The sequence below is a fragment of the Pseudopipra pipra genome, chromosome 1 (assembly GCF_036250125.1).
Source record: "Pseudopipra pipra isolate bDixPip1 chromosome 1, bDixPip1.hap1, whole genome shotgun sequence".
NCBI lineage: Eukaryota > Metazoa > Chordata > Aves > Passeriformes > Pipridae > Pseudopipra > Pseudopipra pipra.
The window spans coordinates 3121078-3132621 of record NC_087549.1 but is presented as its reverse complement, the minus strand read 5'-3'; the positions used below and the strand labels follow the sequence as shown (position 1 = coordinate 3132621).

General features: G+C 41.4%; 1 long non-coding RNA gene across 1 annotated transcript; it reads right to left on the bottom strand.

Moving 5' to 3' along the window:
- Positions 1-867: 867 nt before the first annotated feature.
- LOC135415378 (uncharacterized) lies at positions 868-2774 on the bottom strand. The gene is made up of 2 exons (XR_010431117.1): positions 2495-2774; positions 868-1584 (listed from the first exon to the last, which is right to left on the bottom strand). It is a non-coding gene; the product is annotated as an uncharacterized LOC135415378 (long non-coding RNA).
- Positions 2775-11544: the final 8770 nt, after the last annotated feature.

Here is an 11544-nt window from a genome sequence, read left to right as displayed (position 1 = left end):
GTGCCATGACAGTTCTCCTGGTAGCACTGAGGAAAACACATGAGAAAAAGTACAGTGAGAGGTGAAGAGTTGAAAACATACATCTGTGCTCTGCTTTCCCTCTTTTCTATCTTCCTGGCAGCAGATGTTCCTTTTTGTGTCCCACGTTTGCATGTTTATCCGGGACAGCTCAGACATCTCCCACTGGATTTGCTCTTTGCAGAGCTGAGAAATGCTCCTTCCAGCTGGATGGAAAGTACTTTGGCAAGAGGCTCCTCCTCAAGAGACAGATCTGGAAACTTTTTCTGCCCACTTAGTACTTACAAAGACTAAGTGGTAAATACTAAGTACTTAGTGCTTATAAATGTAAGGCTCATGACTGAAGCACCGGTTGAATATCTCTGGAAGGCAGGAACTCAAGTGCTGAACTCAAGCTTCAAGAAAGCCCGAGACTCTCCTGTGTATTGGCAATGTATTTTCAGGCACCTTTCTGAGTTCAGGAGAAGGTAAAACTTACGTGGTAAATACCACGGGAGAAGCCTTTACATTTCTTGCACTTTTGGAAAACTCCATTCAAAGTGAGACAATAAATTGATTTTGTAAGATATTTGACATGCAATAACAGGGCTGTTGCTGTAAACAGCATGGAAGAAATCTGGGCAGATGACTATGTTGATCCAGCAGTTTTTCCATTAAGAATGTTGCAGAGTCAAAGAATGGTAAGGACTAGAGAATACAGAATTTATGCCATGGATTAGTGATGGCCTTCCTTATGATAAACAACCACCTAAATAAACTTCATCATCATAGTCTTCCAAGCTCATAATCTTATTAGACACCACTGACAGTCAACCACTGAATGAAATGATTGAGAACTGGCCGGAGAAGTCAATCTTGTGGAAAATTTAATCTGCTTAAAAATGACAGGTCAGACTGAGAAGAAAGAATCAGAATCCTGTCAAACACACCAAAGCCAAACTCAGCATATTAAAATGAATCTTTACCATGATCGTTTCTGTGACCATTCACCGACTTTGCTTTAAACCCTCTCTGTGTCTTCCTTGCATTTGTCACTTTGACAATGATTTAAATTAGATTAGGCATGAACTAATATACCAGAAGTTCAGGAAATCATTAGGTAAGAAGCGTTTCTGGTGTACAGGAATAATTTAAGGAGCAGCAGTGGATGTGCCAACATAATTAACAAGGCAATGCCATAATGCCAGTTAGTACTTTCCTCGAGTGAGAATTTTATGCTGCTGCATTTCAGCATGGAAAAACTAATTTACTGTGTATCTGCAACAAGCAACAATAAAGCTCTTGTTTGTTTACAAATAAATCTTCCAAGGAAATGAAATGCTTGGGAAATTGCAGGTAATGCACTTCCATTTCTAAGAGCACAATGAGGGCTGTGATTTCGAGATTATCAAGGCCTTACAAAAATAGCACTCAGGCTGGAGCAAGAGTTAATCAGCTGCAACAACAGCTGAGGCTTCATCCCTACAGCAGGGCTTGGGATGGCAGGAGGTTGTTGGAAAATCCTGTGTGGTCAGTGCTCTGTGGCAGTTGGAGGTGATGGTCCATGACAGGTTTCAGGAGGTAATACTGAAAACAAAAAGCAAAGTATGATTGCAAGCACTTCTGGGAATAAGGGTATTTATCATCTAGACAAACACACATTTTACTTGGCAAAAATCCTCTCTAAAATAAGAGGATAGTAAAGTCTTCCAAATATAGAACAGCAGAGGGAAGTTGCTTTTCTTGAGATTTGAAAGATTCCCCTTCCCTCCCCTTTCCGCCCCACCCCGCCCCGCTCCGCCCCGCCCCACCCAAGCTCTTTTCCATGCCCTCAATTCCTGTAAATTTGTGCTATTAATAGATAAGATGGATAGAGCTGCCATAATCTTAAAAAGACATGCAGGGTTTTTAAGCCATAGAACAGTTTTGGTCCAAGAATTTTATCATGAATTTCAAAGACTATTTCAACCTTATCAAACAATGCCTGAAATAAAGCTCTTTCATTTATTTATTTATTTATTTATTCAGATTAAAATCTGAAAGGAATCTGCTTCCAGTTTAGCAGTGCAGGCCCTGCTAAACTGTAATTAAAGTGAATAGAGAATTTTAACTGGAACTTGGGTTTGCTTGACCAAGAGATATCTCAGACCTCTGTCATCACAGCATTCTGATCACTTCAAAATGTTTAATATCTTTAATCTCACAGCAGCCACATGAAGCATTTTTATCCCTATTTGATATTTAAAAATATCACTTTCCTGCCCATAAAGGCAACACAGAAGCTGTGATGAGGAGACCTGAATAACAGCCATGGAATCATCAAGGTTAGAAAAGACCAAGATCATCCAGTCCAACCATTAAAAATAGTTGAAAAGCACCACTAAAACATGTTCCCAGGTGCCACATCCACACACCTTTGGAACACTTCCAGGAATGGGGACTCCACTACTTCCCTGGGCAGCCTCTTTCAATGCTTGAACTCTCTTGAATGACTCACCCAAGGACAGAGAATGTTGTGGTGCAGGAAAATCCCCTTCTCTGAAGCTCACGTGTGTCACTTTAACCTCTGAGTCAGCCTTCCTCCCACCTTTAGAAGGATATTGAATTAGCACATGGAATGGTTCCTTAAAATAATTGCTCCTTTGCAAGGAGACTGAATTCCCTCTTGCAGCAAGACGGCATCCACTCAATGTCACCTCCCTCCTGCTCTCCTGTGACTCTAATGATTGTGCTATTCCTGGAAAAGGTGTCTTACCATGGAAGCACATGTTCATACCCTACAGAGTGTTGAAGACTCTTGTGGAGCAACTCTCTTTAATATTATTTACATCAATTCTAAGCAGTTAAGAGAAAGCCAGAGATATTTATAGTATGGTAACTTAGTCTTTGGTGATTTCTACTGTGGCTCTGTGAAGCTTCTTTACCTGTATATTGCATTTAATGCAGAAATCAGCACTGTAGAAGCTTCACGGTTACAGTGCCAAAAGGTATGGAGCTTTCTTAAGGAAGCTTTAAAAAATTCCTCTTGTGTCCTTTTAAAAACAGACAATCCTATTTAAGATGCCCAAAGACAGCAGAGCTCTGCCTGCAGTTAAGTCTAAGGCTGTGACTACACTTGCTGTTTCTTCCTTTCCTTTCTTTCCCAAAACCCACTTCTAAATCCACAGGGAAAAGTCTCATAATGCTTATATCTATGACCATGACAAAGAAGAATCCCATTTATTATGGAAATATATCTCATTTAATACACTTGAAATTTCTTGCCAATGTTTCAAATTGAGCGGATTAGGAAGCATAAAAAAAAAAAAAGCAACAAGAGGAAGGAAGAAAAGAAAGTCAAAGAAATGCTCTGGAAAGGAAATGACACCAATTTGCCTTTTAAACCTTGCTGGTTAGTTGTTGCAAATAAAATGCCTCTAACATACACTACCTTAGGAACTCCTTGATCCCATCAACACATTTATCAGTAGATCCCTCTGGCAGTGTCTGTGTTCCCTTTCTCTCATTTTAATAGTCACTCTTCCAAATGCCCACCAAAGTGAAGGAAAAACTGTTATTTTTCTATCTCTCTCAGCCAAGCTGGGCAGGATTGTGTTGTCTGGACTTGTTTTAGGAGGTAGATGAGGAAGCAGGTTCAGGTACAGGTTGCACACAATCCCTGCACTCCTGTCTCCTGTGGGGCAATTGCAGATCACCTGAGATTTGATACATCAGATCAACTGCAAATCTCCTTTATTTGTACTGAAAAACAGCTTGACAGACTTCAGCTTTCATGACTTGGCCTCCAAGACACCTACACAGAGACAAGAACGACCCAAACAGCAACACCTCAGGGCAAGAGTGACCCCCAATTTTCTTTCAGTCTTCCCTAGAGGTTGATACACTTGATAATCCCCTGCACCAATACAGGCTGGGGACCAACCTGCTGGAGAGCAGTTCTGGCAAGAAGGACCTGGGGGTCCTGGTGGAAAGTAAGCTGTCCATGACCAGCGGTGTGCCCTGAGGGACAAGCAGGTCAATGGGATTCTGGGATGCATTGGGAAGAGCATTGCCAGCAGGTCGAGGCAGGGTGATCCTGCCCCTCCACTCAGGCCTGGTGAGGCACATTTGAAGTGTTGTGTCCAGTGCTGGGTTCCTCAGCACCAGAGAGACATGGAGCTCCTGGAGCAGGTCCAGCAGAGGCTACAAAGATGTTTAGGAGACTGGAGCATCTCTCTTATGAGGAAAGGCTGAGGGAGCTGGGGCTGTTCAGCCTCAAGAAGAGACACTGAGAGGGGACCTCACCCATGTCTGTCCGTGTGTGCAGGGAGGGGGCAGAGGATGGACCAGGCTCTGCTCGGGGGGGCCAGCAATGGGACAAGAGGAATGAACAGGAACTGATGCCCAGGAAGTTCCACCTGAATATGAGAAGAACTTCTTTCCTGTGCAGTGACTGAGCACTGGAACTGCTTGCCCAGAGATGGTGTGGAGTCTCCCTCACTGGGGATATTCCAGAAGAATCTGAACACAATGCTGTTCCTTGTGCTCTGGGATGACCCTGCTGGAGCAGGGAGGTTGGACCCGCTGTGGTCCCTTCCAACCCAAACCATTCTGTGTTTCTGTGAAGATTGCCTTGAGCAAGCATTTTTGTTTACAGTGTGGAAGCAAATCCTGCTGAGGTTTCAGGCACACTTTAAAAGTAGTGGATACAAAGTAAACTACACAAAACTTATCAAATTGCAGCAGAATTCAAGCACTTTTCCTTCAGTCAAGTAAAGTGTCTAACAGTCTTTCTTCCTCATGTCATGTTTGGACAGATGAAGCAGAATTTTTCCTACAACAAATGGGACAAATGCAAATGCAGACCTCTCAGTAAAGTTGGACTGAAGTTTTTAAATTATTATGATATTTAAAGTAACCCTTTTAGACTTAAAGAAACCCCTTTAGACCCATATTTTGATACCCACAAGTGCAAAAACATGAAGTATTTTTTTACCTGGCATATACACACCTCTTCAATGTCACCCTGTACAGTGGGCATTTGTTTTGTTGATGGTGCAGACACAGAATATTTGAGGATGAGAACAGTATTTTAATCAGAATAACATTCCTGCCCATCATGATTCAGGTCATACACAAACATAATTGTCTTCAGTAGCTTAGTTTCTCAAGTGAGTAGCTACTGTTATTACCAGGAAAAAAGTGAATGTATGGGAGTCCCTGCAGTTATATCAGCTACTTACAATTCTTAATTACTCTTATTACAACCTTTATTTCTTATTATAGCTCCACAGGTACACACAGCACACACAAAAATTGGATTTTAAACCATTTCTAAGATGTTAGTGATGTAAAGCACTAAGTTGCCTTCTGAGATGCAGGTCAGGTTAATTCTTTTTTTTCTCACTATATTGCTGCAAAGCCTGGCACTGCCTCCCTCCTTAGGAAAGTTACCATGAAGCAAGAGAGTCCTTAGGAATTGAGAACAGTCTTGAGCACACACATGGAATCAATAAGACTCCCAAAATTCACCCAGGGAAGTAGTTTTTTCATGCTCTGGATTTATTACTGCTGCAGGAATTGTGCTCTGAGTGTTGCTTTAAGCCCACCCATAACATTCAAAGGACAAAAATCACAAGTCTCTAATCACACTGGACCTGTGTATGAGGGATGATGATCTGTGAAATCAGTGTTCTGTCCTTAGCTGGACAAGCTCGTGGTGCTGTTTCTGCCTGTAATGGATAAATTCTGCCTTTTGCAGAAGACACTTGGGGGAATGGAGCAGTGCCTGCAAAAGGAGCTCATGAAACAGCTCTGCCCTGACCTGCTCCTTGCAGGTAGTTTGTCTCATGGCATGAACCCCTTGGAGGCACCTTGCTGCCTGCAGACTCCACTCCTTAATTTATCTTCAGTGCTTCCTAAATCAATACCAATGAGCTTAAGAAGTTGTCAGGGAAAGGAACAAGCAAACTCTGCGTTTCTGTATCACTGCCAAGATAAAATGGTGATGTGGATGGTAAGAAAAACAAACCTAGGTAGATATATAAAGGGAATTAAATACATAGTTTAAGAGAAAACATTCTTGGAGAAAAAAAAATAGCATTGAGACCTAATGCTCGTTATTTCTAGTTCATTAAAAAGTAATTGCTGCATTTTCCTCTTCTTATAGCTGGAGATTTGAAAGCACTTTACAAGCATTAGCAAATTAACTTTTCCAGCATCCCAAGCAGAAAGTTAAGGCTTAATATCTGCACTGTGTGCATGGAGAAAGAGACTCTAGACTCTTTCCTGGAACCCTTATTTGTATAAACAGCCCTATATATCTCCATGGAAATCATTATTTATAGAATCCAAGACTCACTTAGTTTGGAAAAGATCCTGAAGATCATCAGGTCTAACTCTTAAGGTAACACTATCAATGCATCACTAAGTGCCAGGGATGGTGGCTCAAACACCTCCCTGGGCACACTGTGCCAGGGCCTGAAAACCCTTTCCTGGAAAAAAAAAATAATCATAATATCCAATCTAAACGTGCCCTGGTGCAACTTGAGGCCATTTCCTCTCGTCCTATCACTTTTTTAACTGTTGTTTCTGTTTGTCTGAAGATTCAGCTGTTCATCACTAGCATCTGAAGATCATGCTCTAAGTTGTGAGAACCAGAAACATCTCTTAGTTCTTATTTTACTTCCCCAGAAGTAGAATTCATGTGTAGGAGAATAAATAATGAAATAGTTTTTCCCGTGAACGTTTTCTAACCAGACACTGAAAGCTTACAAAAAACCAAATTGGCATACATCAGTGAAAAATGGGATTTTATTGATAAATTTCTGTCAAAGTTCAGACATAAAATACTTGATTGTTTCTGTGGAGGACACAGGTGAGTCTTGGCACAGGGGTGGTTGTGCATGATTCACTGAGCAGCAGTAAGACCACGGGTAGTAGTTACACTGTAGAGGCCAGAAACTTCTTTCCCTTGTACTTTGAAACACAAAATCAAACTTCCACATATCTGAGCAAAGATATTCTGAAAAAAAATGAATTTGTACTTCTATCCTCCAGCTCAGAGCAGCAGAGAAGAATTTTTCTCATCTTCAGCATCCCTTTAGGTATTAAAAGTAAGTAAGTAATAAATAGGAGGCCCTATGAGGATATCCTGAACAATTTTATTTCTTTTTTAGTGATAGTTCTTATTAACCAAACAAATCTGTGATTGGAGAAGATACTCTCTACGAATAATGAGAGGTCTCCTTTTGTATTCAATTTCTAGATACCTTGTGATTAAATGGATGTTGTTTGTGAAATAATAATAAAAAGATGCTGACACTGTAAATCAACCAGAGCCAATCTCCTGCTTTCCCAGGCATTACTGGAGGAAAATTAATTCTCTGCACCCAGGAACAAGTCCTATATCTCGAAATAAATTGATAGACTGTGTTTCAGCTCCTGGGTAATTAAGAATAATGGTTCCAATTCTTTTGAGTGAATGACAGAGGTGGGACTGACGGGTTTCCTGTGTCTGTTGATGAGATGTGTGCCTTGGATTATCATTGATTTCTGCTTCTCTGTCGTGTGAACTCTCATAAAGTAAAGCCTCATCTTTTTGCCTGGTCTTTTTGGAAGTGCTTAACATTCATCAACCTCTGTGATTCCTTTGGCTGTGACACGTGCACAGGAAGGACATGGAGTTGTTGGAGCGAGTCCAGAGGAGGCCACCAAGCTGATTAGAGGGATGGAAAACTTCCTCTACGAGGGAAGCCTGTGAGAATTGGGATTGTTCAGCCTGGAGAAGAGAAGGCTCGAGAGTGACCTGATTGTGGCCTTCTTGAAAGGAGCCTACAAAAAAGATGGAAAGAGACTATTTATTAAACTGAAAGAGGGTAGGTTTATATTAAATATTAGGAAAAAATTCTTTACTGAGGGGGTGGTGAGACCCTGGCACAGGTTGTGCAGAGAAGTTGTGGCTGCCCCATCCTTGGAAGTGTTCCAGGCCAGGTTGGATGGGGCTTGGAGCAACCTGGGGTAGTGGAAGGCATCCCAGCCCATGGCAGGTGGTTGGAATGAGATGGTCTTCAAGGTCCCTTCCAACCCAAACCATTTGATTCTATGATCCTATGCCATGGAAGAGGCCTCATGTCTTGGTCATCAAGACATGGTTGGAAGGTGTGACCCCAGAGAAACAACACAGTGCTGCCACCTCCTTCCCAATCCGTGCCAGGCAAATCCCATGCAAAGACATGTTGGATGGGGCAGTTAAAGGATCTGTTGACATATAACTCATCCCCGTGTTCAAGGGGCAGGAGAAGGAATATGGTACCATGCTGACAGTGCATGAATTCTGGCTGATCTGAGATGGAAAGTGAATTCTGTGTTCAACATCAGTGGTCTCAGAAATTTATGGTGGTTTTGGCACTTCTAGGTAGGAATATTGAGGCAGATGCTGAGGGATCATGTTTATCTGTGTCTCCTCTTCAGCATTATCCCTACCACAATGTTCACAGTCCATGTGACGTGGGACAATGGTCAAAGAAACTTGGCTGATTCTTCAGGTGAAGTTTCACAAGCCCCCGTAACATATGCTATCTTCATCCTTTCCATCGAAAATGTAGGAAAATAAATATATTTTTCCCAACATAATTATTATTTTACAAATCCAGGAAGTTTCCCTTCACATACCTCTTTTTCAGAAGGCAATTTGAGCAATCAGAAATAGAGGAGTTCCATTGTTCTAGAAATGAAGGCTTAGCACCTGAGGAACACACAGTAACAAAATCTATGGGAAACCCATGAATTCTAAATAATATTGAGGTTGTAAATCTTCACTAAACCATTCAAGTCATAAATTCCAGCACGAGCAGAGGTAGTTTGAACTGAGTCTTTACATTTTAGTGTCTTTGTAATGTGGTAAAGTACATTTATAGGACTTCTTAAATCCACAAAGGCCTTGTATGGAGCAGTGGAATTCCTGTGTAACTTCAGGGCATATTTCCTACTACCTTTTGCCACTATTTTTCAACTCATTTTGGTTTGCTGATCCCTGAACATTTTCCACTAGAGCTTCTATGACTCTAAGGATGTCATAAATATAGATTTTCACATGGTAAAACACAAACTGCAACTCAGAATACCTTGTGGTTTTTTAATGTTACCCCCAGTAATATCCTTAGAAATAGACTCTTAGAAGCCATCAGCCAAAGTCTGCAAAAAAATGCTTAAAAAGCACTGTTAATTCATTGATTTTTCATTGAAAACACCTGGGTATTAATGGGTTTCGTCTTGTTTTTATAAGTGATTAAAAAATAATGTAATTTTATTACAAACCTACAAAAGGCTAGTTATTATTACAGAAGCATCAAAATAAGTAAAAAAATAAATGGAAGGGTGAACTTATTGCTGTCTACAACTTTCACATGAGAGGCAGAAGAGAGAAAGGTGCTGATCTCTTCAGTGACAGAGGAAGTTCAGATTGAATATTAGGAAAAAGTTCCTCACTGAGAGCTTGGTCAAGCACTGGAACGAGTTCCACTGGAAAGGGTCACGACCTCAAGCCTGTCAGCATTCAAGAAGTGTTTGGACAACAGTCTTAGATGCACAATTTAACTTTCAGGTTCCCCTGTGCTGTGTCAGGAGTTGAACTCGATGATCCGTGTGAGTCCCTTCCATTTCAGGATATTCTATGAAATTGTTTGAGATCCTCATCCTAAGTGGCCACAAATATTTCTGCCATGAAACTACAAATCTGTGATGTTCTTCGAAACCTTTGGCATCTCATCACTTATCAGCTGGGTTGAGCTCTCCTGCAAATCAGGGTGTTAATAGGCCTGCACGAGAATTTCTAACCAAAACTTTCTATTCACTCTGGAAAGTGCTGTAGGGTCACAGCTGGAATTCTGCCCAATGCTGACGTCAAAACAAGCCAAGCCAGCAGCAGATCGGAGATGAGAGATAACTGAGAGCAGTTTTTTAAATACATCTGTGCTGTAATTTGTCTCACTTTCCATTTGAAGTCAAATCAGCCCTGTCTCTGACCTGAGTGTCCCCATCTGGGGATTTAGATCACAGACAGAAGAAATGCCTGGAGTTTGGGTTCTAACAGATTGAACAGAAAATGTGACCAGAATTAGACCTGGGTTTTACACACAACACACCTCAAAACACAGCAGCTGAGGCCAATAATTCAACAAATTAGCCATTGCCAGGAGCCAAACACTTCTGAAAAAGGGCACTAACATCTGGGATGTGACTTTCCCTTATAGTCCAAGCAGCAAAGATACTCATTAGTGGGATGAAACAAAATTCCTGAGATTTACTGTATTGGGTTGCAGCAGTTTGCCACGGGGATTTCTTAGGCTGTGATAAATAATAGCCCATTAGGTTTCTCCTGGTGTCCAGGAGAGATTGAATGATGTTGTACAGCATAATGGAAAGTTGGCTAATCAATACTGTGCTATTTTTCAATTTAACTGTATTAATTGTGCACACTGTTTTCATTTGTGTCTGAAAGAGAAATAAACAGGTGTGAACATCGATTCCTGCTAAATAACAACATTATGAGAGAACATTATTTAGGCATGTCTGAGCTCCTTGCCATTGTTCTGGAGAGTCAGCATTAAGGAGAGGCCCCTTCTGCTCATTACCCATGAAAATGAAAACTCACTAACCGGGACGTCCATCATGCACTAATAGCATGGCAGTATTTCCACGTATCCATGATCTCTGAGTGATTGGGATGGGTAGCAGGGTGGAAAATTAGGCCATACCTCAGTGGGCAGTCATAGGTTCTTGGCTGTAGGCACAGAGAAACAGCTCACCCTTTCCAACCCATGGAAAATGATCCCAGCAATTTAAAAGTGATGGTCTCCCTGCCTGCAGAAGGCAGCGTGATGTAGTGGTTAGAGCAGCACCTGCTCACAGACTCCTTCCAGCCCTTTCTTAGTGCTTGCTGAGCCATGTGCAGCAAGTCATTATTTGCAAACACCTCCCTCCTCTCCCCCTGCCCAAATCCATTCCACACAAGCCAGAGACAAAAGCAGGTGCCACAACTCATACTCATTCCCCGAGTTACAGCCGGAGAAAACTCCTGAAAAGAAGCTTTTGACCAGTGAGATTTGACAGGTCAGATTTTACGCTTTCAATGAGAAATCTGTGCACATGAATCCTGCATCAACCACAGATATAACAGGAGCTTTTGCATCACTGCAACCCCTCTGACAGTTGCTCCATCACAAGGCATCTCCAGCTCACTGCCACCTCCCTGTGCACAGATGGGACCCAGTCATTATCCCCAGTCTGGCACTGCCTCACTATCAGTCAAAGATGCACAACAGATCCATTATATTATGGCTTTTAGGATGTGAACTAATTAGGTGTCTTGAAAATACCATCTAAGCTTCTTCATATTTTCATTTTGCTGCCTTGGGGGTATAATGGATGTCCAAATCCATTTATGCAAGGAGGATTCATAATGTCTGAGGAAACAGGCCTGGTAATAAATAATAGTAATAAAAGTAAATTGCAAAATGATAACATGAAAAGTGATAATAAATAATGTCTAATAAGGTAGATGTTTAT